The sequence below is a fragment of the Budorcas taxicolor genome, chromosome 14, assembly GCF_023091745.1.
Source record: "Budorcas taxicolor isolate Tak-1 chromosome 14, Takin1.1, whole genome shotgun sequence".
NCBI classification, from domain to species: Eukaryota; Metazoa; Chordata; class Mammalia; order Artiodactyla; family Bovidae; genus Budorcas; species Budorcas taxicolor.
In genome coordinates this window covers 23,344,787-23,369,134 of record NC_068923.1, presented here as the reverse complement: position 1 = coordinate 23,369,134, position 24,348 = coordinate 23,344,787, and the positions used below count along the sequence as shown (strand labels likewise).

General features: G+C 42.5%; 1 protein-coding gene across 1 annotated transcript in view; it reads right to left on the bottom strand.

The window, feature by feature from the left end:
• Window positions 1-24,348, bottom strand: part of ADCY8 (adenylate cyclase 8) — a 232,153-nt gene that overhangs the window by 160,321 nt on the left and 47,484 nt on the right. The gene's annotated exons all lie outside the window — the stretch shown is intronic.

Sequence of the window (24,348 nt, the reverse complement as noted above, 5' to 3'; positions counted from 1 at the left end):
GTTGGTAGATGGTGGTGAACCAAATGGATGAGAGCCCTGCTACTGTGGAGCTTACATTCTAAAAGGAGATACAGACATTGAATACAACACACCCAAACATGCCCACACACGCTTATGTGTAACAAATGCCAAGAAGAACAGGTCATGATCAGAGATTATGATGGTTGATGACATGATCCAAATTGGGGGTCAGGAATGACCTTCTTGAGGAACTGATATGTAAATGAATTTCTGAAAGTTTGGAATGAGCCAGCCTTGTGTAGTGTGAGAAGAGAGCCCCAGGAAGAGGAAACAGTGAGTGCAAATGTCCTGAGGCAAATGGAGAGCAATGGTGTGGCTGGAGGGTGGTAAGAGAGGAGTGTGGTGATATGCAATGAGGTTGGAGGTGTTGATAAATGTGTCAGGCCTGCCTAAGATGTTAGCATTTAATTCCAACTAAAACCAGAAGCCATTGCATGATACTAAGCAGAGGAATGACATAAACTGATTGATATTTTAAAAGAACATCCTTGGCTGTGGTTTGGAGAATGAATTGTCAGAAGGGGCCAAGGGTGTGGGCAGGGAGACCAGGTGAGAGGTAATGGGGGGATACGGTCTATAGGACTGGCAACCAGAGGGATGGCAGGAGAGAAAGAGGGTGTAACCATGGTGATAGCTAGGTTTTTGAGTTTGGTTAATAGGAAGCATGTGCTACATTCACTGAAACGGGGAAACAAGGGAGAGGAATCAGGCTCAGAAGACATCAACACTTCCTCGAGAGGAAAGGAAACCAGAAACATATAGCCTGAAAGTAGGAACCCAACACTTGTCAGAAAAATGTTTTACCATGTGATCAACACGGTAGATAAAAACAGAATAACCCGTTGATTAGACCCGTAAAAAGATCTTGTGCTGTGGGAACTAGGCAAGAATCTGCTTCTTTCTTTTTCTCTAATTTGCTCTAGTATGGAAAGGAGTTTAAGACAGATACATTTTATTATTATTATTAATTTCCAAAATTTAAGTATAGTTGATTGACAGTGCTAATTGTACATTAATGTATGCTGTTCAGCAAAGGAGCTATCCCACGTTGAAGGTCAGGAAGGGTGGCGGTGAGGAGATACCCTTCGTCCAAGGTAAGGAGCAGCTGCTGCGCTTTGTTGGAGCAGCCATGAAGAGATACCCCACGCCCAAGGTAAGAGAAACTGAAGTAAGATGGTAGGTGTTGCAAGAGGGCATCAGAAGGCAGACACACTGAAACCAAACTCACAGAAAACTAGTCAGTCTAATCACACTAGGACCACAGCCTTGTCTAACTCAATTAAACTAAGCCATGCCTGCGGGGCAACCCAAGACGGGCAGGTCATGGTGGAGAGGTCTGACAGAATGTGGTCCACTGGAGAAGGGAATGGCACCACTTCAGTATTCTTGCCTTGAGAACCCCATGAACAGTATGAAGAGGCAAAATGATAGGATATTGAAAGAGGTACTCCCCAGGTCAGTAGGTGCCCACTGACTGGAGGTCAGTGGAGAAATAACTCCAGAAAGAATGAAGGGATGGAGCCAAAGCAAAAGCAATACCCAGCTGTGGATGTGACTGGTGATAGAAGCAAGGTCCGATGCTGTAAAGAGCAATATTGCATAGGAACCTGGAATGTCAGGTCCATGAATCAAGGCAAATTGGAAGTGGTCAAACAAGAGATGGCAAGAGTGAACGTCGACATTCTAGGAATCAGCGAACTAAAATGGACTGGAATGGGTGAATTTAACTCAGATGACCATTATATCTACTACTGTGGGCAGGAATCCCTCAGAAGAAATGGAGTAATCATCATGGTCAACAAAAGAGTCTGAAATGCAGTACTTGGATGCAATCTCAAAAACGACAGAATGATCTCTGTTTGAGTCCAAGGCAAACCATTCAATATTACAGTAATCCAAGTCAATGTCCCAACCAGAAACGCTGAAGAAGCTGAAGGTGAACGGTTCTATGAAGACCTACAAGACCTTTTAGAATTAACACCCCAAAAAGATGTCCTTTTCATTATAGGGGACTGGAATGCAAAAGTAGGAAGTCAATAAACACTTGGCCAAACAGGCAAATTTGGCCTTGGAATGAGGAATGAAGCAGGGCAAAGACTAATAGAGTCTTGCCAAGAAAATGCACTGGTCATAGCAAACACCCTCTTCCAACAACACAAGAGAAGACTCTATACATGGACATCACCAGATGGTCAACACTGAAATCAGATTGATTATATTCTTTGCAGCCAAAGATGGAGAAGCTCCATACAGTCAACAAAAACAAGACAAGGACCTGACTGTGGCTCAGATCATGAACTCCTTATTACCAAATTCAGACTTAAATTGAAGAAAGTAGGGAAAACTGCTAGACCATTCAGGTATAACCTAAATCAAATCCTTTATGATTATACAATGGAGGTGAGAAATAGATTTAAGGGCCTAGATCTGATAGATAGAGTGCCTGATTAATTATGGAATGAGGTTTGTGACATTGTACAGCAGACAGGGATCAAGACCATCCCCATGGAAAAGAAATGCAAGAAAGCAAAATGGCTGTCTGGGGAGGCCTTACAAATAGCTGTGAAAAGAAGAGAGGCGAAGGGCCAAGGAGAAAAGGAAAGATATAAGCATTTGAATGCAGAGTTCCAAAGAATAGCAAGAAGAGATAAGAAAGCCTTCTTCAGCAATCAATGCAAAGAGATAGAGGAAAACAACAGAATGGGAAAGACTAGAGATCTCTTCAAAAAATCAGAGATACCAAGGGAACGTTTCATGCAAAGATGGGCTCAATAAAGGACAGAAATGGAATGGACCTAACAGAAGCAGAAGATATTAAGAAGAGGTGGCAAGAATACACAGAAGAACTGTACAAAAAAGATCTTCACGACCCAGATAATCATGATGGTGTGATCACTCATCTAGAGCCAGACATCCTGGAATGTGAAGTCAAGTGGGCCTTAGAAACCATCACTACGAACAAAGCTAGTGTAGGTGATGGAATTCCAGTGGAGCTATTTCAAATCCTGAAAGATGATGCTGTGAAAGTGCTGCACTCAATATGTCAGCAAATATGGAAAACTCAGCAGTGGCCGCAGGACTGGAAAAGGTCAGTTTTCATTCCAATCCCAAAGAAAGGCAATGCCAAAGAATGCTCAAACTACCACACAATTGCACTCATCTCACATGCTAGTAAAGTAATGCTCAAAATTCTCCAAGCCAGGCTTCAGCAATACATGAACTGTGAACTTCCTGATGTTCAAGCTGGTTTTAGAAAAGGCAGAGGAACCGGAGATCAAATCGCCAACATCTGCTGGATCATTGAAAAAGCAAGAGAGTTCCAGAAAAACATCTATTTCTGCTTTATTGACTATGCCAAAGCCTTTGACTGTATGGATCACAATAAACTGTGGAAAATTCTTCAAGAGATGGGAATACCAGACCACCTAACCTGCCTATTGAGAGATCTGTATGCAGATCAGGAAGCAACAGTTAGAACTGGACATGGAACAACAGACTGGTTCCAAATAGGAAAAGGAGTACATCAAGGCTGTATATTGTCACCCTGCTTATTTAACTTATATGCAGAGTACATCATGAGAAATGCTGGACTGGAAGAAACACAAGTTGGAATCAAGATTGCCGGGAGAAATATCAATGACCTCAGATATGCAGATGACACCACCCTTATAGCAGAAAGTGAAGAGGAACTAAAAACCTCTTGATGAAAGTGAAAGTGGAGAGTGAAAAAGTGGGCTTAAAGCTCAACATACAGAAAACGAAGATCATGGCATCCGGTCCTGTCACTTCCAGGGCAATAGATGGGGAAACAGTGGAAACAGTGTCAGACTTTATTTTTTTGGGCTCCAAAATCACTGCAGATGGTGATTGTAGCCATGAAATTAAAAAACGCTTACTCCTTGGAAGAAAAGTTATGACCAACCTCGATAGCATGTTCAAAAGCAGAGACATTACTTTGCTGCCTAAGGTCCGTATAGTCAAGGCTATGGTTTTTCCTGGGGTCATGTATGGATGTGAGAGTTGGACTGTGAAGAAAGCTGAGTGCCGAAGAATTGATGCTTTTGAACTGTGGTGTTGGAGAAGACTCTTGAGAGTCCCTTGGACTACAAGGAGATCCAACCAGTCCATTCTGAAGGAGATCAGCTCTGGGATTTCTTTGGAAGGAGTGATGCTAAGGCTGAAACTCCAGTACTTTGGCCACCTCATGCGAAGAGCTGACTCATTGGAAAAGACTCTGATGCTGGGAGGGATTGGGGGCAGGAGGAGAAGGGGACGACAGAGGATGAGATGGCTGGATGGCATCACTGACTCGACGGACGCGTGTCTGAGTGAACTCCAGGAGATGGTGATGGACAGGGAGGCCTAGCGTGCTGCGATTCATGGGGTCGCAAAGAGTCGGACATGACTGAGCGACTGAACTGAACTGAACTGTACAGCAAAGTGATTCAGTTACACACATATACATATACATTCTTTTAAATATTCTTTTCCATTATGGTTTATCATAGGATATTGAATATAGTTCTCTGTCCAAACAGTAGGACCTGGCTGTTTAACCTATAATCCGTTCAACTTATAACAGCTTACATCTGCTGACACCAACCACCCACTCCATGCCTCCCCCAACCTCTACCCCTAAGACAGGTGCATTTTAATCATCATAGTTTCCTCATATCTTCATAGATATTTATGGATCCTAAGCATTTTCACCATTCATTCTTTCATTTGTTCGTCACAAAACCCTGAGAAGAAGCAGGCAGAGATAATTAGCTTCACTTAACCGACAGACTGAATCAAATCAAATCGCTTCCGTGACCTGAACAGTTACCACATGGCAAAGCCAGGATGCAATCCTTTACCACGCTTTTCGTGGATGGGATTCTTGGTGAGACAGGAAAAGCCTCAGGTTCTAAGTCTACTGGAGTTCAGATCCCGCCTTCATCCCTGCATAAGAAGGTAGCACTAGGCGAACTGCATCCTCTCTCTGAGACTTAGTTCCCTGGCTCGGCAAATAGTGATAATATCACCTACTTCACAAGGCTGCAAAGGAAATTCAATGAAATAAAATATGGCAGATGCTGGAGTTAATTCCCTCCTGCTGCTTCTTTGCTCTGTTTAACCCTCCTCTCATGTGAAGGGCTTTATCAATGGAGTGTCCACAGAGCTTTACATGATAAGGTTTTTTCCTCTTGGGAAAGCTGTCCCGTTGAGGGGCTGAGAAGCCTGCTTCCTGCAAACGCCCCTGCCTGATGTCCATTTCATGCTTATTACGCTGTCTGTCAATTTCCAGGTACTTGTGATCCAGTTCAGGTAATCGCTGCTGGGTGGGAGTCGGTCCTCATCGTGGCTTTGAGGGGCACTCAGAGCTTCAAAACTGTAGGTACTAAAGAAATATTTCCTCAACAAATGAGTGAGCAGAGAGATGGCAGAGACTGTGTTCAGCTCATGACTGCATCTCCTTCCACGGCCATCACAGTCCCTGGCACGGGATAATTAATTATTAAATAGATTCTTTAAGTGGCAGTGCACATTCAGTCTTCAAGTATGGCATAGACGCTTTATGTGAGACTTTAATTTTTTTATTTTTAGAAAACATTTTAATTTCAATGTGTTCCCAGATGACTAAAAATTTTAAACTTATTACAAATTTTCATACACAAGAGCTTTTTCTGACCAAACCATTTCATGTTTTATTTTCTGACTATTAGTTCTGGGACACTGGTGAACAGAACAACAGATATTACTTAGGAGGTAGATGCACCTTGTTTACAAACAGAAATAGATTTTTTGTTTGTTTCCTTTGTTTTACAATTCCAGAAACACAATTTAACATTAAATACCTTTTAATAATCAAAAGGGGATAATCATAATATTGTCCCCATTAATTCTGAAGATATATTTCATAAAATTTAACATCTTTATGGGAGATTTTCAAAGTAAAATTTTAATAGCAAAATTCTCCAGCACCTAGGTTTGCCAGCCTCTAGCTAGTCTGGCTACTGCCAACTGCCTCAGCTCCCCACCCTGTAAGGCATTTTCTTCCAGACAATGGGAAACTGCCTGGAGTCTGCTTATAAAAGCCCATTTTCAACACTTTTGCTTCCCTCAGATTTGCTAGCTGCTTGAGAAACATCATTCAAATCCCCTGAAAACACAGTCTGAAAGAAAAATGGGAAAGTTTGCCCCTTAATACAATTCCCAAGTCTTACTGAGGCAGAATATCAGATTTTCCGGCTTTGGAGGTCAGAGGTACAAGACTTTCTCCTGTAGCCAGACTATGGCCCAGGGCGGCCTTTGTACTCACATTCTGCACGTCTTTCTCTCCCCAGGTTTTTCCCATTTGCATGAAAAGGGACTCGGGGTGGATTTCAAGGGCCTCAGTGGCTTCTGCCTGGATTTGCCTCTCATCTAACTGGCTCTATTCCAGTCATGAGAATGGCTTCATCTATTGCTACAGTGCACCCTGAAGGGGAAGTCAAGGTGAAAACAGTGAGGGAATCAGCATTCTCATTTTATGCAAATGCTTGTCCTGGAGGAGAGAAAGAAAGCAGGGCAGTCCCCTGAGGCAGGCAGCACTTCCGAGCTTGCACGCACCCATGCTTCTGAATGGCTTTGGGAAGAACTCACCATTCAGACCCTCACAAACCAGAGACCTCCCAATACTCTCTGTACCGTAGGCCAAGCAAGGTCAACTGCAGTATAGGTCCAGGCTCTGGCGAGAGGCTTATCCTGGGGTTATAGATAATATACTTTAAAAAAAATATTTATTTATTTGGTTGCGCTGTGTCTTAGCTGCAGCATGTGGGATCTTTAGAGGCAGCAGGCAAATTCCTAGTCAAGGTGTGTGAACTCCTAGCTGTGGCGTGAGGGGTCCAACTCCCTGACTAGGGATTGAACCCAGGGACCCTGCATTGGAAGCTTGGAGTCCCAGACACAGGCCCACCAGGGAAGTCCCCCATAATATCTTATTTTAAAGTGATCGCTCATTGTGGAGCAAGCCAAGTGCTTTGCATTCAGTATCTAATCAAAACCTTACATTAACCATGCATGCATGCTAAGCCACTTCAGTTGTGTCCAACTGTTTGCGACCCCATGTACCATAGCCCATCAGGCTCCTCTGTCCATGGGATTCTCCAGGCAACAATAGTGGAGTGGGTTGCCATGCCCTCCTTCAGGAGATTCTTCCTGACCCAGGAATTGAACTCATGTGTCTTAACATCTCTTGCATTGGCAGGTGGGTCCTTTACCACGAGAGCCACCTGGGAAGCCCATAGTAGGGTGAAATGGAGTATTTGCTGCCTTATCAGTAAACAAGGATGGGACAGCCGTCAGGGATTTCCGGCCTCCAAATGTGAATTTCTGAGCCCAGAGGGCACCCAAAAGGGAGAACAATGCCTGTGATCCAGTTTCTGAGTCCTCCCTACAGTGAATGAGGAACTAGGGATGTAAAAAAACCAAGAAGCACGATGCTGGCCCCAGAAAGCTGAGATGCATATGAAAGGAATGATTTCAGTAAGCCCAGACGCTTCCATTTTCCCATACATAAAAGAGCACCAAATTCCTTAATTTGAGATGCCTGATTTTCCTTAATTAACAATAAACTTTTGATGTTCAGACTACCTGCCTTTTGCTGCAAACTTCTATCTAACCTCACTCCTCCCCACCTGCCTCCTTGCAACAGTTCTCTCGGGGTCACTTGAGATGCTGTCTCCTGGGCTTGAAGTTCTGAGAATTCCCATCAAATACAAAATAACTCTCAATTTCCAGGTTGTGACTATTTTTTTTAATTGACAGTAGGTTACTATTTTCATTGCATTTTATTGATATATATAAGATGTTGAGATTTAAAGAATTTAAGCCAAATGAAGCAGTTCAGAGTCACACAGTTGCTAAGTGCATAGTGAAGATTCAAGCCCATTTCTTTTTCCTTTGAAACTTAGATTATAATTCATCCATTTATTCACTTGTTTCTCATGTCAAGGTGTAGGTGCTATGTGACAGGTGCAGGGCTGGGCATGGAGAGTAGGCAGTCGACAAAACCAGACATGGTACTCACCTTGCAGAGAGAATGTTCTAGAGGTAATGAATGGTAAAGAAAAATATGGAGTAAGAATACAGGATGCATTTATGTAAAAATGGAATCGAACACTTTGGAAAGACTTGGTAATATTGCGTAGCTACAACACTGCACCCAAACTAGATGTCAGCAAGCCAGCCATACACATCTGTGGGAAAAGTAATAAAAATCCAGAAATCACTCTGATAATTTTGAGAGTACTTTTAAATATGTGGCTCCATGTTAAAGAGCTGGAAATTTTGACTGATGCACTAGTAGCTGTGGTCTCTGTAAGAAACAATAGACCTCTGCTTGAAAAATACCTTGGCCTTATTTTAAGAGACCAGATAATGAACTTTTTATTCTATGTTTAAATTACAAATAAAATATTTAAATTGAATTCCCATAAGCTCCCATTTCAACCTACTTTTTCAATTTACCAAGCAGTCTCCCATCCAGATGACTTCAGCTGAAGGGATTTTACAGTTCTTATTTGGGTGTCTGTCACCCTCCCTAAGGGCTACCTGGGTGGCACTAGCGGTAAAGAACCCTCCCGCCAATGCAGGAGACGTAAGAGACGAGAGTTCGATCCCTGGTTCGGGAAGATCCCCTGGAGGAGGGCACGGCAACCCGCTCCAGTATTCTTGTCTGGAGAATTCCATGGACAGAGGAGCCTGGAAGGCTACAGTCCATACACAGGTTTGCAAAGAGTGGGACACGACTGAAGAGACTTAACACAGCACAGCACCCTCCCTAAACTGGGAAGCATTTGAGAGAAAAAGCATGCTTTTTTCCACCTCCAGAAACCAACACAGGCTTAGTGAGGAAGTGGCTATATTATCTGATTCCTTTGGTGATAAAGAGACAGATAGCTGAAGCAAAATCAGGTTTTATCACAGCATACTGATGTCTTACGGAATCTAGGGGCAAAACCTGGACTTTGGAAAGAAAAAGAAACAGAGACCCATAATGACTCTTTCCCTAAAACTTGGGTCTCTCCTTCTCCTGAAGGTCAGCTTTATCCTCCTCTCTGACTTCTCAGCCACTGGGAGCTCTTGGTCCTTATCCTTTGGCTGTTTTTGAGAAAATTCTTGCAAAGTTCAAGATGCAATATGTCTGCTCAGGGGCTCTGCTTGGGTCAAACATCTAGCTCATGCTCATGGTGCAGGATCAGGACAAGGATTATGGTGTTAATGGGGTGATAATTATAACAGGGGATCTTCCTGGTGGTTCAGTGGTTAGGACTCTGAGCTTTCACTGCTGAGGGCCAAGGTTCAATCCCTGGTCAGGGAACTATGATCCCACAGGCTGTGCAGAGCAACCAAATAAATAAATAAAAGGATTAAGGTTGTTCTGCTTTTTATTATCACCGTTCATTGGCAGTTTTAAACAATGCCAGCCATAAAATACCCCTGTTCACTCCCAAGATGATTGCTTAGCAGAGAACTTGGCACATAGGACACCTGTAGACCCGTCCATGATATGGCAATGCACACCTTTGTCATCCATCTCACCCTGGCCGAGGCTCAGCACATCCGTGGCAACCTTTAGCTGAGGGTCTAGTCTGATGTATCAACCACTATAACTTGATGAAATAAAAAGGAAGGCACTTTCTCTTGCCCTTTGGGAATGCAATGATAAACCAAAGGCAATATGACACTCGGGGAGATGCTCTGTTCTCCTAAAGGAATTTAGTCAAATGTGAGGAATAAAGAACACATTTGTTAGCCCAGAAGACATTAGGCACTAAACCTGCTGCTAAGTAGCCTCTCTTGAAAATCTCTCTTTTAAGCACTTCTTAAGGCTTGAGGATTTCAGTCTTTTCAGAGAATGCTAAAAGGCTCTTTCCCACAAAGTTCACTACTTTTCTCAGACGCAGGTAACACGATTAAGCATTGTGCTATTTTCAGTAAAAAGATGTTGATATGTAGGTCAGAAATCACAATCAGAAGAACTAAAATTTTTTTGGCATGCGCTCACTAATTTTCTGATCTTGGACAAATTACTTAATGTCTCTGAATCTGAGTTTTCAGGTATAAAGTGGAAGGAAGTGTTAGTGACTCAGTTATGTCCAACTCTTTGTGATCCTATGGACTGTAGCCCACTAGGCTGCTCTGTCTATGGAAGGCTCCAGGCCAGAATACTGGAGTGGGCTGCCATTCTCTTCTCCACAGGGTCTTCTCGACTCAGGGGTTGAACCCGGGACTCCTGCATTGCAGATCCTTTACCATCTGAGCCATCAGATGGAAGTAAGTACTAAAGCAGGTACAAAAGCAGGTACTAAATCTCATTTTGCCCATTTCACAAAGAAGCTTTATTGAGGATGAGACATTCCAACTGGATATTACAGTGTCTTTAAAAAAAAAAAAAAAGGAGCTTGCTGGACAGAATCAGAGGAAAACATTCAGGCAATGGGCAAAGATGTGGAGAAGAGATGGAAGATGGCAAGCTTGTGGAAAAGCCCACCAGTGTGTTAGGTTCTTGGTGAAGAGGCACTGGTCAGAACTGAGACTTGAGAATTCCACTGGAACCAGTTTGGGATGGCCCTTAAATGCTAGAACAATTGGGAGAGTAGCGATGACATAAATAAGCATCACTGACTCAATGGACATGAATTTTTGCAAAGTCCCAGAGACAGTGGAAGACAGAGGAGAGTCCGTGGGGCTGCCAAGAGTCAGATATGACTTAGTGACTGCCCAACAGCAACAATGTGTGAAACAGATAGCTAGTGGAAGTCTGCTGTATAATACAGACACCTCAGCTTGGTGCGCTGTGATCACTTAGAAGGGAAGCATGAGGAGGGTGGGAGGGAGGTTCAAGAGGGAGGGGATATGTGTATACATATAGCTGATTCACTTTGCTGTACAGCAGAAACTAACACAACATTGAAAAACAATTATACTCCAATTAAAAAAAAAGAAAGAAACCTGATCTTTAGCCCATAGGGGAAGAGAGAGCAGTAAGTGATTTTTAAAACTGGGAGTTACCAAAAAAAAAAAAAAAAAAAAAAAACCCACTAGGAGTTACAGTCAAAAAAGTGAAAAGGCCATAAATATCCTTTTCTGAATTAGAGACTGAAAAGTTAGTGTCTACATTTCCCCAAATCCTGCAATTCTGGATCTGATTTGGGTTTTGACAATTAGATGCTTTTCTATAAGACAGAATTTGGAGGTTAGACAGAAGCTATTTTTCATCTACTTCTGTTTCTTTTGTTGCTGGCAATTATGATTATGGAGATACTGGGATTGAAATAGCAGCCTTCCGCTATCTATTCACAAGATTTACGGCTGTTTGAAAGGTGGCCATTGTCCATATTTTTGCCAGGAGGGTACTGAAAAGGTGGCACTGGTCTGGAACTAAGAGCTGTGGCAACAGGGGTTCCCTGATCCTCGCTCTTCACAGCATGTGGGAAGCTAGTCCCCAAGGTTTAGAAAAGAAACAGATGTCCCAAGAGAGGATTTAACCCACCTCCAAGGCCAAGGGATAAGAAAGCCCTCTCGTGGCAGCAAGGCATTTTATAATTTCACCAACACTCAAAAATCCTTTCTAAAATTCATCAGGGTACTTTTCTTGTGGTCCAGTGGTTAGGAATTCACTTTCCAGTGCAGGAGATGTGAGTTCAATCCCTAGTTGGGGAGCTAAGATGCCACACGCCAAAAAACTAAAACGTAAAATGGAAGCAATATTGTAACAGATTTAATAAAGACTTAAAAAAAAAGGTCCACATTTTAACAAAGATAAAATTCATCAGGACTTTAGAAATTAGATATGCCTTGCCCTGGAAGTCCTCTTGACTGTATATTTGCAAATAACACACACCACATGTCACTCTGATATTCTATTACACACCAAAAGAGCATGCCTATTTGCCTCTATTTGACCATTCAATTCAATTTCCTTCAATAAACAGGGTCCTGTCTGAAGTGTTCCTAGGAGCTGAATAAACTCCAGCCCCAGAAAACGCACAGCCAGTGGGGAATCTAGGTGCAGGAACACTTCACGGCTCATTTCAGTAAGCGCCGTCAGAGAAGCAGGAACCTGGTCCTCTGGGGATACCAGAAGTGACCCAGAGGAGGGGTGGGACAGTGGGGTCTGGTGGTCCCTGTCCCTCAGTCACACCAGGACATTTATTTCAAATAAGTCTCTCAATAATTTCGTGGAGGGAGTTGGATTATGGCCAATTTAACAGATAGGAAAACCAAGGGAGCTACAGTCTTTGCCCAAGCTTATACAGTCAATAAGGTGCAAAACTGGAACTTAAATCAAGTTTTTCTGAGTCTCAGCATCGATTAAGTCACCTGTGAACACAGTAGGAGCTGTCCAAGAAACAAATTTTCCAGTGAAATTCTAACACTGAAAAAGTCAGAATTCACAGAGAGGCTTGTCTTTGGAGAACTCTAGGTGACATTTCCCTCGATTCTGATAAACTCTTTTCAGACCACGGTCACTTCACAATCTGTTATAATAACATGCTATCATAGGTGCTGAGAAGCAATGGTATAAAAGCTACCAAATGTTGCTTCAATTAACTGGCTACAGAAACATATACCTTTTGGACAACTGCAAATCCTCATGTGGAAAAAGCTTTTAGTGGTACGGGGGTGTTTTTTAGTTTTTGATTTCCAAGAATATTTGGATGGATGTGGCAGAGCACACACATTTCCAAACTAGCATCCATGTCCTTGGATGGGAACCACTTGGGTATTTGCAAAGTGAAGACTTCAGCCTTGAAGGTGCAGTGGGGAGAGAATTTCCCATCGATTCCAAGTGGGCTGATCCAGACTTGTGGGTCCTGAGACTCCAATAAATTGAAGGGATCCTATTTAACAAAAACATCACAAGGCCTTCCCTGGTGGCTCAACGGTCAAGAATCCGTTTGCCAACACAGGAGACACGGGTTCTATCCCCGATCCAGGAAGATCCCACATACCCCGGAGCAACTAAGCCCATGCACCACAAATACTGAGCCTGTGCTTTAAAGCCCGGGAGCCACAACACCCTTGCACCCTAGAGCCCCAAATTCACGACAGGAGAAGTTACCGCAATGAGAAGCCGCCACACCACAAACAGAGTCGCCCCCTCACTGCAACTAGAGGAAAGTTCGTGCAGCGACAAAGATCCAGCACAGCCAATAGCAAAATGAATACAATTATTTTTTAGAAAAATGGCTGACATTTACCCAATACAGTAAAAGAAAGAAAAACATCACAAATTGTAACTGCAAACTTCAGAGGACCCCTTGGAGGGCCTTAGAGCAGCCTTATAAGCGAGGAGCCCTAAAGCTTAAACTATCATTGTCACCAAAAGTCTGCTTCTGAGCAGGCAAACCATCTTTCTTTATTATAAATGTTGGAAGATGCCAACGCTTTGGAGCCTGCGGCTGTGTGTGAACAAATACAACACAGTATCGCCTAGCTTAAGTATTAATATGCAGCCGTTTCCATAGATACCTGATTAAAACTGTGCCACACATGTATTTTGGAAGGTTATTTGAATACTGTCTCTGATGTAGTAAATTCTTAGTTTCTAATTCAATTGTTATGATTATGGTACCTTTTTTAGATTATTACAGATGTTTTATAACACTCATCCACTGAAATTTTAAAAACATTGAATTTGTGTTTTATCTTGATAGAGAGCAGAGCTTTTCATGTTTATTCAAGGACGTGAGTGCATGCTCAGTTGCTCAGTTGCGTCCAGCTCTTTGTGACCCTATGGACTGTTGCCCACCAGAATCCTCTATCCATGGGATTCTCCAGGCAGGAACACTGGCGTAGGTTGCCATGCCCTTCACCAGGCGATCTTCCCAACCCAGGAATCAAACCCACGTCTCCTAAGTCTCCTGCATTGGCAGGTGGATATTTTTACCCCGAGCCACCAGGGAAGCCTCTTATTCAAGAACATCGTACTTTAATAGCAATTGGGACAGAAAGCTTTGGAGGTTGAAAGATGGATTAAAATTCAAATAAGGAGCCCCTTGCTGGCATCATTATCAGGAGCTTGTATATCCTCTTCAATGACAGTTTAAAAAATAATAAAAAAGAATAACTCACGTCTGTAGTGTGTGTATAGTTAAAAATTACTTTCACGTGTACTTGCCCACTGAACGGTCAGAAGAATCCTGAAGGTTGAAGTTAGTAAAATGATTTTACCAGTGAGGAAACTGAGGCTAAGAGAATTTGTTCAAGGCTAGCTTATCTATTAATGCAGGGCATCAATTCGCATATCCTCTTTCTGCTGTATCTCAAAAACCCATGACTGTCAAGGCCAGAGCTCCCAAAAAGGAACCAAATCAAAGGTTAGTGGGTGTGACGTGGCAGAGGCCACAGGGCTGGTGGCCCTTGCATGTCCACACCCCCACGAACGTGAAACTGCCTGGGTCAGATGCGGGCACATGGTCTCTATAACCCAGTCTGTGGACCCCATTAAACCAACTGGCTAAAGAGTTCAGTCATTGCTTTTCACTTCGATATTTAATTCTGAGCTCATGTCAATTTTCTGCTCCCAAGAAGCGCAATTATCAAACATTTCTCATTTACATTTGAAAAGCAGGAAATATCATAACCATCAGAGCTCGCCTGAAAAATACATGCAATACTCATTCATTCATTAGTTCTCCCTTTTATTATTTCAATAGAAAAATATAGGCAGGCACTCCCTACAACATAAGGTGTAATTCAATTGTCTTTAGTTTCCTTGGGGCTTCCCTAGTGGCTCAGAGGTTAAAGCGTCTGCCTGCAATGCATGAGACCTGGATTCGATCCCTGGGTTGGGAAGATCCCCTGGAGAAGGAAATGGCAACTCACTCCAGTATTCTTGCCTGGAGAATCCCATGGACAGAGGAGCTTGGTGGGCTACAGTCCATGGGGTCGAAAAGAGTCGGACACGACTGAGCGACTTCACTTTCTTTTCTTTCTTTAGTTTCCTTAACTTCTCACACTCCAAGCATCTCAATCAGTTTCTCCCTATACTTATTTAAAATCAATTCAGTCTCTAGTAGACTGGGGGGGGACTTTATTTTCTGTGGAATGGATTAGTTCAATGAATAAAGCACATGCCTAAGAAAGAGTAGCAATTATATCAACCTTACTACGAACAATAGATCTTACTGGGCACTTATGAAGTGTCAAGCTCTGTATATGAATCATTTCATTTGATCCTCACAATTCACGAAGTAGAAACATTTCTTCCTGCCATTACACAGATGTGAAAACTGAGGCACAGAAATGTTATGTAGTTGTCCCAAGGGCACAGAGCTAGTAAGTGGCAGTGCCTGGATGTGAACCTGGGCATGTGGATGTAACTGGGTTTATCCTTTTCATGAGTGCAATGGATCACCTGGCCTGACTCTCATGTCACAATCTTTTTCACCCTTTGTATGATCTATTGTGGAGTATCATCCACTACCCATTCATGCATCTGACAAGCTGTTATTTAGCAAATATGCACTAAGGAATGAGTTAGAGGCAGGCAATGCGCTCTGCACTGGGCAGAGCAGTGGATAAGCTTCACTTCTGCCTTTTCCGTGCATGTAGTCTAGTTGACAGAGAGACTGAAAATGACTGCAATAAAATATTAATGACATTATGATAAAAGTCAGCACAGGGCACCACCTGTCACCTGCCTGTTCCAAAGCAATATCAGGATAGCTGATGCGAAAAATGAAATGCTTTGAGCTGTTGGAGAGGTGTAAAGATGAAGTATTTACATCCTGGTGATTAACAGACAAACGATGAGGCTCCAGTCTGTGAGCTAAACCACAAACTCCTCTGGACAATGGGGATGAAGAAAGAAGAGTTGATCAAGTGTAGGCTTTAACAGGAACACCCCCTGTGGGATGTGAAAACGTCTGCAGAATCTAGCTCCCAACTGACTAGAGGGGAAGGGAAATTATTCTTCGATATTTGTCAACAATATGCTCCTATTTGGGGGAAGGGGCCTCATGCGAAATGCTCCTTAATTCAGTCATGATTTTATTCATTTGATACAATGTTACTTACTGAATGTCTAATATCAAGTAAGATATTATTGGGGGGGAGGGAATGAAATATGAGTTTTCCTGGATCAAGAAGCTTGTAATCCAGTATCAAGATGTAAGATATGTCATATAAGACAAGATGTAAAGTGCCAAACTTACCAAATTCCAGTGTACTCTGAAAAATTGTATCTAAAGATTTTACTTTTATTTCTGGCACCTAACTGGTCTACATTTCATAATGCACTAACTTGATTACTACATTTGTTACCATTATGAAAATTCTGAAGAGGGTTCTGAAAAAAAAAAGATCAAAATTCAAGTGGAATTTTGATTGGATTTTGATAACCGAAATCCTAAACAGTGAAATGAAATCAGCCAAGTGTATCAAACAGCCCCTGGATCAAGCTGTTCCTGAAGCCTAATGCTGGTTTCCTCCCTAATGCTGGGAGGAGTGCACACCTTGTAAAATAATCTTTTGCAGTTGTTATTGGTTTCTTGCACTCAGTGGGCAGATTGGTATTGAAGTTGGGGCGTTTGGAATAGTTAAGAGGAGAAAGGAGAGCATAAAAAACCCATGTGAGAAAAGCAAAGGGAACTGCCCGCAAACCCTACGCTACTCATGGTCCTCCTGGAGTCCACCATGGGCACAGGAGCTCTCATTGAGGTTTCATTGGAAACCTCCACTAGACCCTTCTTTGAGTAGAATCACTATTTCTTTCCCCTACTTGATTCATTTGATTTCCCCAAGTCTCTCTTTTTATTCCCATTGATTACACCATAGTCTTGGTGAGTCATTAGTGCATCTATTCAGTAACACGAGGCAATGCATTCTCCTTACTGCCCAGGCCAAAATTAGTCGGAGAATCTCCAGTGAGGAAGAGAGGGCAAGAGAGCAAGGGCGGGACCTGGACTGATGCTGGGCTGAGATGGGGAGGATTGAATGTGTTAACTCTTAGCATCACTATTGCACAAAAGTGCCTCATGGTTGAATGGTTGGGCGGAGGAGAGAGACAGGGAACAGGGAAGCTCTGGATGAGCCAGGTTGATGAATACACTTTTTCCTGACCATGACAGAAAGCGAGTGAAGGGTTTTAAGCATGGGAATGATACCTTTCGGTTCCTCCTGTGTGAGGCTTCTTCTGCAAGCGTCACCACACTGCTACGGTCCTCTACAGGTTTCTGGTGGTATAGCATCTGGTCATGTGCATTGGATTTGTGTCTAGACAGACTGGGGTTCAAATCCCAGCTCAACCACTTATGAACACTATGAAGTTCTCCAAACCTTTGCCTACTGGAGATCATTTTAGTACCTACTTCATTGGCAGGTAGTGAGTGTTTAGCACAGTGTCTGGATGATACACTGATTATGAACAGAGGTAGCATGTCCAGGAGACTTCACTAAATACATGGTATAATAGTTGGTATATGTGCTCTGGAGTAAGACTGTCTAGGTTGTAATACCAGCTCTGCAACTTCTTAGATATTGTATGTGTGTGTGTGTGTGTGTGTGTGTGTGTGTGCTTGTAGTCACTCAGTTGTGCTCAACTCTTTGGAACCCCATGGGGGACAAACCCCTGGGGGACTGTAGCCCCCCAGGCTCCTCTGTCCATGGATTCTCTAGGCAAGAATACTGGAGTGAGTTGTCATTCCCTTCTCCAGGGGATCTTCCCAACCTGGGGGCTGAACCTAGGTCTCCCGCACTGCAGACAGATTCTTTACCATCAAAGCCACCAGGGGAGCCCAAGAATACTGGAGTGGGTAGCCTATTCCTTCTCGAGGGGAACTTCCCAACCAGGGTCTCCTGCATTGCAGGCAGATTCTTTACCACCTGAGCCACCCAGGAAGGCCCATCCTGCTGGTGCTGCTGCTGTGTCGCTTCAGTCGTGTCCGACTCTGTGCGACCCTATGGACAGCAGCCCACCAGGCTCCTCTGTCCGCGGGATTCTCTAGGCAAGAACACTGGAGTGGGTTGCCATTTCCTTCTCCAAGGCCCATCCTAATGCAGTGTAAATTCATCTTTGATCACATTTGCAAAGGCCCTCCTCCCAAATAAAGAGGTCTTGTCTAGTCCACCTCCCATGTCTGCCTCATCAGTTATGATGTATCTTTACCTACAGGCAGTAGCATGCTTTTCCAAATTTGTTTATGTCAGCTGTATTTGCAATTGCTAAAACTGTAATTAAATATAGCACAAACAACAGAATATGAATATAAAAAGAAAGCGAGCTTTTGTTTCTGTGAAAAGTTGAATGCTTCAGAATTCCTTAGTGCTCTTCTTAAAAATGCTTTTGAATTAGGTGTGGGTATGAAATTGCAAAAGACTGGAAATAAAGAACATTTGAGAATGGTTCTGTCCTCAAGATTGCTCTAAAAGTATTTTTTAACTATTTGCCCTCTTTTATTGTCAATACATTTTGAGTGCAGTTTGTATAAAATAGAGGGTATAGAATTCCTGTCAGTGGACATATACTCACATCCAGATGAAGTAAACTATTTTAGGCATGGATCTTTTTATTCTAAAAATATATATATATATATATATTTTTTTTTTTTTTTTCTTTTCCCCTCATCTAGTTTACTATTTTTGAAAAGTGCTTTTAACTATAACCAGGCTACAAAATCCTACCTTCCTTCCAGCATTATACAATTAGGTTGTGTGAAGTTTCCAATTCCAATTTTCTGTAGTCAAAATTCCCCCAACAGTTTTATGAGCTAAAAGGGCCCCACAGGGTTGTTGGAGTCTGCTCTTCAGCCTCTCCCAGCTAGATCAGAGGCGTTGAGGTCAAGGATGGTGAGGGATTTCTTCTACATGAACTACCTCTGGAAATGTTAATTGTATGCAAATGAGTGCAGGATTATGGCCTCTCTTTGAATCAGGGGAAGTATTTAAAATCTGTACCCACACAGGGATGACAGATAGAAGAACACAAACAACAAGAAGAAAAACTGTAGGTACTACAATTGGAGTGTGCTCTGCTCAAAATAGGTCCAGGTGGTCCGATAGCTTCAAGGACCAACTATGATGCCCAACTGCCGTCTCTATTCCTTGATTTCTTCACAGCAACCTTGAGATAACAGGGATTATCATTTTTGACAGATAAAGGATCCAATATTTGGAGAGTTTAAGTGGTGTCCCCAAGGTCACCCAGGCATAGAGTTGGAAAACGTGAAAGTGAAGTCACTCAGTGGTGTCTGATTCTTTGCAACCCCATGGACTGTAGCCTACCAGGCTCCCCCATCCATGAGATTTTCCAGGCAAGAGTACTGGAGTTGGAATTAGCAATCAAATCTAGGTTTGTCCTTCTTCAAAGCTTTTCCTCTTTTTGCTGTGCCAGAAGATGCAAACAATGTGCTAGAAAGATGGCAAAGAACTAGGCAGCCAGGTGGTTGCCAGAGGTGCAAGGGGGTAAACACAAGACTGACCCTTGAGTGAAGTCAGCTGTTACAGGAGGGTCAACGGTCATGAACACTGAGCTTCTGCTCACTGCGCCAAATCTTACTGACAGAGGCAATCACAGTGCTGACCCCATTACTGGGCAGAGTGGCAAGAACTCATGTTAAATAAAAATATCTAAGTGCCAAGGAGAAAGTAGCTTATGACTGCAAACAGTAAAGGAGGCTTTCTAAAGGGAAGACATCTCAGCATCGGTTTGAGGCGTTGGTGAGACTTTCACAAAAATAGCCCTAACATTTGTAGAGTTCTTTACAGTTGAAATAACGCTTTTTCAGGCATTATGTTATTTGTCTCTGGGAAAACACCCTGTGGGTTAGAGTAGGCATTATCATTTCCGATTGAGAGATGAGGAAATTCATGCACATAGTATTCTCCAGGCAAGAATACTGGAGTGGGTTGCCACGTCCTCCTCTGGGAGATCTTCTTGACTCAAGAATCAAACCCGCATCTCTTATGTCTCCTGCAGGGAGGTTGTTTAACACTAGCACCACCTGTAAAGCCCAGGATAGCACATGGGTGGTCTTAATGTAAGAGGTGGAGAAGAGCATAAAGGGTTTTTCTGGAGCATAATAAGAGTCATCTAACTGGAGAAAAAAACAAACAAACACACATTCTGAGATTCCAGGTCCATTTTGATTCTTCTTTGAATGAATGAAAGAAAGTCAAGGCTCTGCCTTACTAGTTGGCAGTTCTCTACAGCTTCAAAAATACTCTCTTAGATCCCATTGGGCACCAACATGCACCCAAACAACCAACTCAAAACTCAATAAGAAACCCAAATTTCTCACCCAATCTATCATCCAAACCATTTACTTATACCAATATTATCTAACAAAGATGTTTCAGTTAAACAGAATTGTTTTAATACAGCTAAAACATCTGCATTTTATAATAACCTCCCTGCTGTTGCAACATATGGCAGCATCAGACTACTTTATTCCAGGGCCCTCAGAGCTTCTGAGACACTTCAAAATGCCGTATCATCATAAGCAGGTTTCGGCAACTCTCAAAGCTGAAAGAAAAACAATTAATCCATTTTAATATTTAAAATAAACATGGGCCATTTGGATCATTTGGGAAGAGAGAGAGGGGATTACAAAAATTACAGTAATTAGAATCTGACTCCCCAAAGAGAGATTTCCTAAAATGTAGCTTCCAGATGGAAAATTCTATAGCAGGTCCAAACAAGACACGTTCTCAGCCTGTCCCAGTCTCTTCTGAATTGGAAAAGAGTCCTCCTCCTACTTGACCACCTGATGTGAAGAGCCAACTCATTGGAAAAGACCCTTGATGCTGGGAAAGACTGATGGCAGGAGGAGAAGGGAGTGGCCCAGGATGAGATGGTTGGATAGAATCACAGACTCAGTAGGCATGAATTTGAGCAAACTCCAGGAGATAGTGGAGGACAGAGGAGGCTGATGTCCTGTGGTCCTTGGAGTCTCAAAGAGTCAGACAGGGCTTAGTGACTGAACAACAACAACAACCTCTTCCTACCAAGTTTTTTAATGGGGGTCGCAATGAGCACCATCCCTTTACTTTTATACAGCAGAATTATGACAACATGACTCTCGTGTAGGTAGAAGTGAAGCCAGGAGCTGAAGTGAGAGTTCAGTATAACTCAGTGAAATAAATGTGAATCAGAAGATCTTATATTCCAGCCATTGTGCTGGATAAACGCCAGAGAACCAGATGAATGAGGATGGCTGCCTTTAATTGGTCTTTACTGGCCATGGAAAGAAAGAAATGGAGACTCGTAAATGTTACAGAGTGTGACAGATTCTGCAAGAGAGTTGACTCTAAGACACGTTAGAAGTATAAGGAGAGCATTTCACCTCAATCCAGGGAGGTGAAAGCAAGCTTCACGGAAGGAGGGACGCTGGAATAGAATATTCAGGTTAACATTCACTGAAATTAACGAGAGGAAGGTGAGCTTCCTGGGCTGAAAGAACCAAATGGTGTAGAGTAGGGAAACAGCCATTCAGGGAGCTAATGGCCATTTGGTTTCAGTTGTGAGGCGAGGAGGTGGAGAAGAATCCACGGAGAGAGGAAGAGGGTTAGATCCTGGAGGAACTGTCGGGCCACGCATGGGTCTGGGTTTCATCTTGGAGGGAATGCTACCACTGAAGGGTTTTCCTGCATAGAAGGGTGATGCCAATGTCATTATCATTCTTTGTAATAGGCCTTGAGTGCATCCTCTGCCTTGGACTGAGAACTGTTCCTCCTTCATCTCACCACAACCCTGGAGAAAGGTAGAATCATTATGACCATCTTGAACCAGTGAAATTGCTCAGTCATGCCAGACTCTTTGTGATCCCTTGGACTGTAGCCTACCAGGCTCATCCATCCACAGAATTTTCATCTTATATGGAATGACCATCTTACACCCACAAAAATCAAGGTCTTTAGAGGAGGGGGGTTTGTCTGATTTCTCACAGTCAGGAAACACAGGAAGTAGGATTGGAATCCAGATCTTGCAGACATTGACGACCGTGCTTTTGACCCCTACAGTGTACTGGTCTTGAACAAAACTGGGCTTTGGGGATGGAGAACAGTTTAGAGAAAGAGAAGCTAGAGCCTGAGAAACCAGACATGCTTAGTGTGCTCTGTGCTTGTTAGAGTTGATGGCAAAAATTGTTAAAAAAAAAAAAAAGACAAAGTCCTGTCACCCAGAAAACAGAGCCAATACAAGCTCAACGTCTTCACGCCAATCATCTAAAATAAAAATGTCAACATTTGGGCCCATGCAGTAGTTCCTTCCTGGAATGCTGCCAGCTACTATGGAAAGGAACAGGGATGCTGTAAAGCTGAGAAGCAACATCAAGGATCTTTGTTAAAAACCTAGTTTAGAAGAGACCTTGAGCAAAGAGCTTTAGCATTTGCTGGTTTCTCCTGCCTGCTTGCTCTTGACCTTAAGAACACTGCCTGCAACCTCAGGCTATCCAACGAGAAGGCCTGATTTTCAGGACTCTGAGTCTGAAGGCTCAGAGCTCTTTCAAGTTCGCCAAGATAGGAAGAAAGTTGAGGAAACATTTCAAATTCTGGGCCATCTCATTTGAAAACCTTGCCTTCTCTGCCCATCTACCATTGAGGAAGTTCTTAGGGATAAAGGAAACCTGAGTGAGAGATCAATATCATTGGAAAGAAATAGCATTGAATGATTCAGAGCCAGTTAGCTTAGACACTATGATGCTGAGGGCAGGGGGTGGGGTGGGATGATGGGTGGAGGGGGGTGGAGTGGAGGGTTGGCGGGGAAGGGGATGGTCAATATACTAGAAATACTTTATCAGAACTGTACACACAGGACTGTAACAAACTTAGAGCATATTTTATTTAATCCTCAGAACAAAGAACCTTCCACCAAAAGAGCCTCTTCTCATGCTTCATCATAAAATAATGAAGCTGACTTACAGTTTTCTATTGTTTCATATGCGTCCTCTTATTGGAAGCAAACACAATGCTGAAGAAATATATTGCACCAAGTAAGGATGAGGAGCCTAAGACTGAGAGTTAAGCAGTTAAGGTGGCCCACTAGGAGGTGATATGGCAGAGGTATGAATTCTACGGGGCTCTCATGGTCCCTTAGATGGTAAAGAATCTGCCTGCAATGCAAGAGACCTGAGTTCCATCCCTGGATCAGGAAGATCCCCTAGAGAAGGGAATGGCTACCCACCCCAGTATTCTAGTGAACTTTCCACTGCATTTGATTTGTCACTTATTCTCACCTTTGGGTGTTATTTTCTTCCTCCTATTATCAACTTAAGAAAAAAGAAAGATTAGAGAGGATGGAGGAAGGTCTGTGCAGCATGTCAAATTGTTACGTCACAAAAGACTCCAAGACAATGAACTTGAAGAATGGGAAAAGAAGAAAAGTCTTATGAATACGATGAAGCAGTCATTTTCAGTGTCTCCAATATTTCATAAACATTAAATAAAAGACTAAGTTTCCCAGACAACTTCTCCACAATTGCAGTTCTGGCTGTGATAGTGCATCAGGAACAGTTGATAAATTATTAATCTGCAGCACTGTCTGAATTGGCGTAGATCCCATGGAAAGAGTGATGTGCCCGTCTAGCAACTGCTCTGTTTTACAGAGCAACATAATGTATATGTGTGTAGAACCTGGGAGATAGCGTGTTTATTGCACAAAGTGATTTCTTTCTTAAAGCTATTTTTCTAAATTATTTTACAGTGATGCTCAGGGCAACTACAAAAAATCTGTTATGAGGTTCCATAGGTGTTTTAGACATCAACTTAGAATTGTCCTAATTCTAAATCCTATGAAATCTATGTAGGAGCTGAAAATTCAATACTTTTTTCTGTACCCCTGGCAATAACATAGAGCACTGGGAGTTGCATTTTGTCAAGCTGCACCTTATCTGTCCGCCTCATCCATTATCAAACAGACCTGGCTTTGCTCACTTCAAAGATCCAAGTTTTACTGATGATTCGATGAGATTAAGATAAAAAATGTTCCATTTTTGAAGCTATTTTATTTATAATTTCCCAAACCACTATTGCACAAAGTTTAAAATAACAAGCATGTATCCACAGATGTAGCTTTTTTTTTTAAAAAAAGCCTTGTATGGTAGAACTAATATAGCTATTGAGCCTAGGATTCCCAAGAGTATATAAACAGTTTGAGTATAAAATATGTTCATTCTATAACCAACTTTAACATATTCCTGTTATTTCTATTTGAACATTACTCTCAGAGGCAGAGATATCCATTAATTTTTGTATATGAATAATTTAAATAGGAGAAAAATCTTTATTTTTTGAGAGCTAATTTTATCTTTGAGAAACATATCATTTGAGGTCAAAGCTATTTTTTAAATCCTT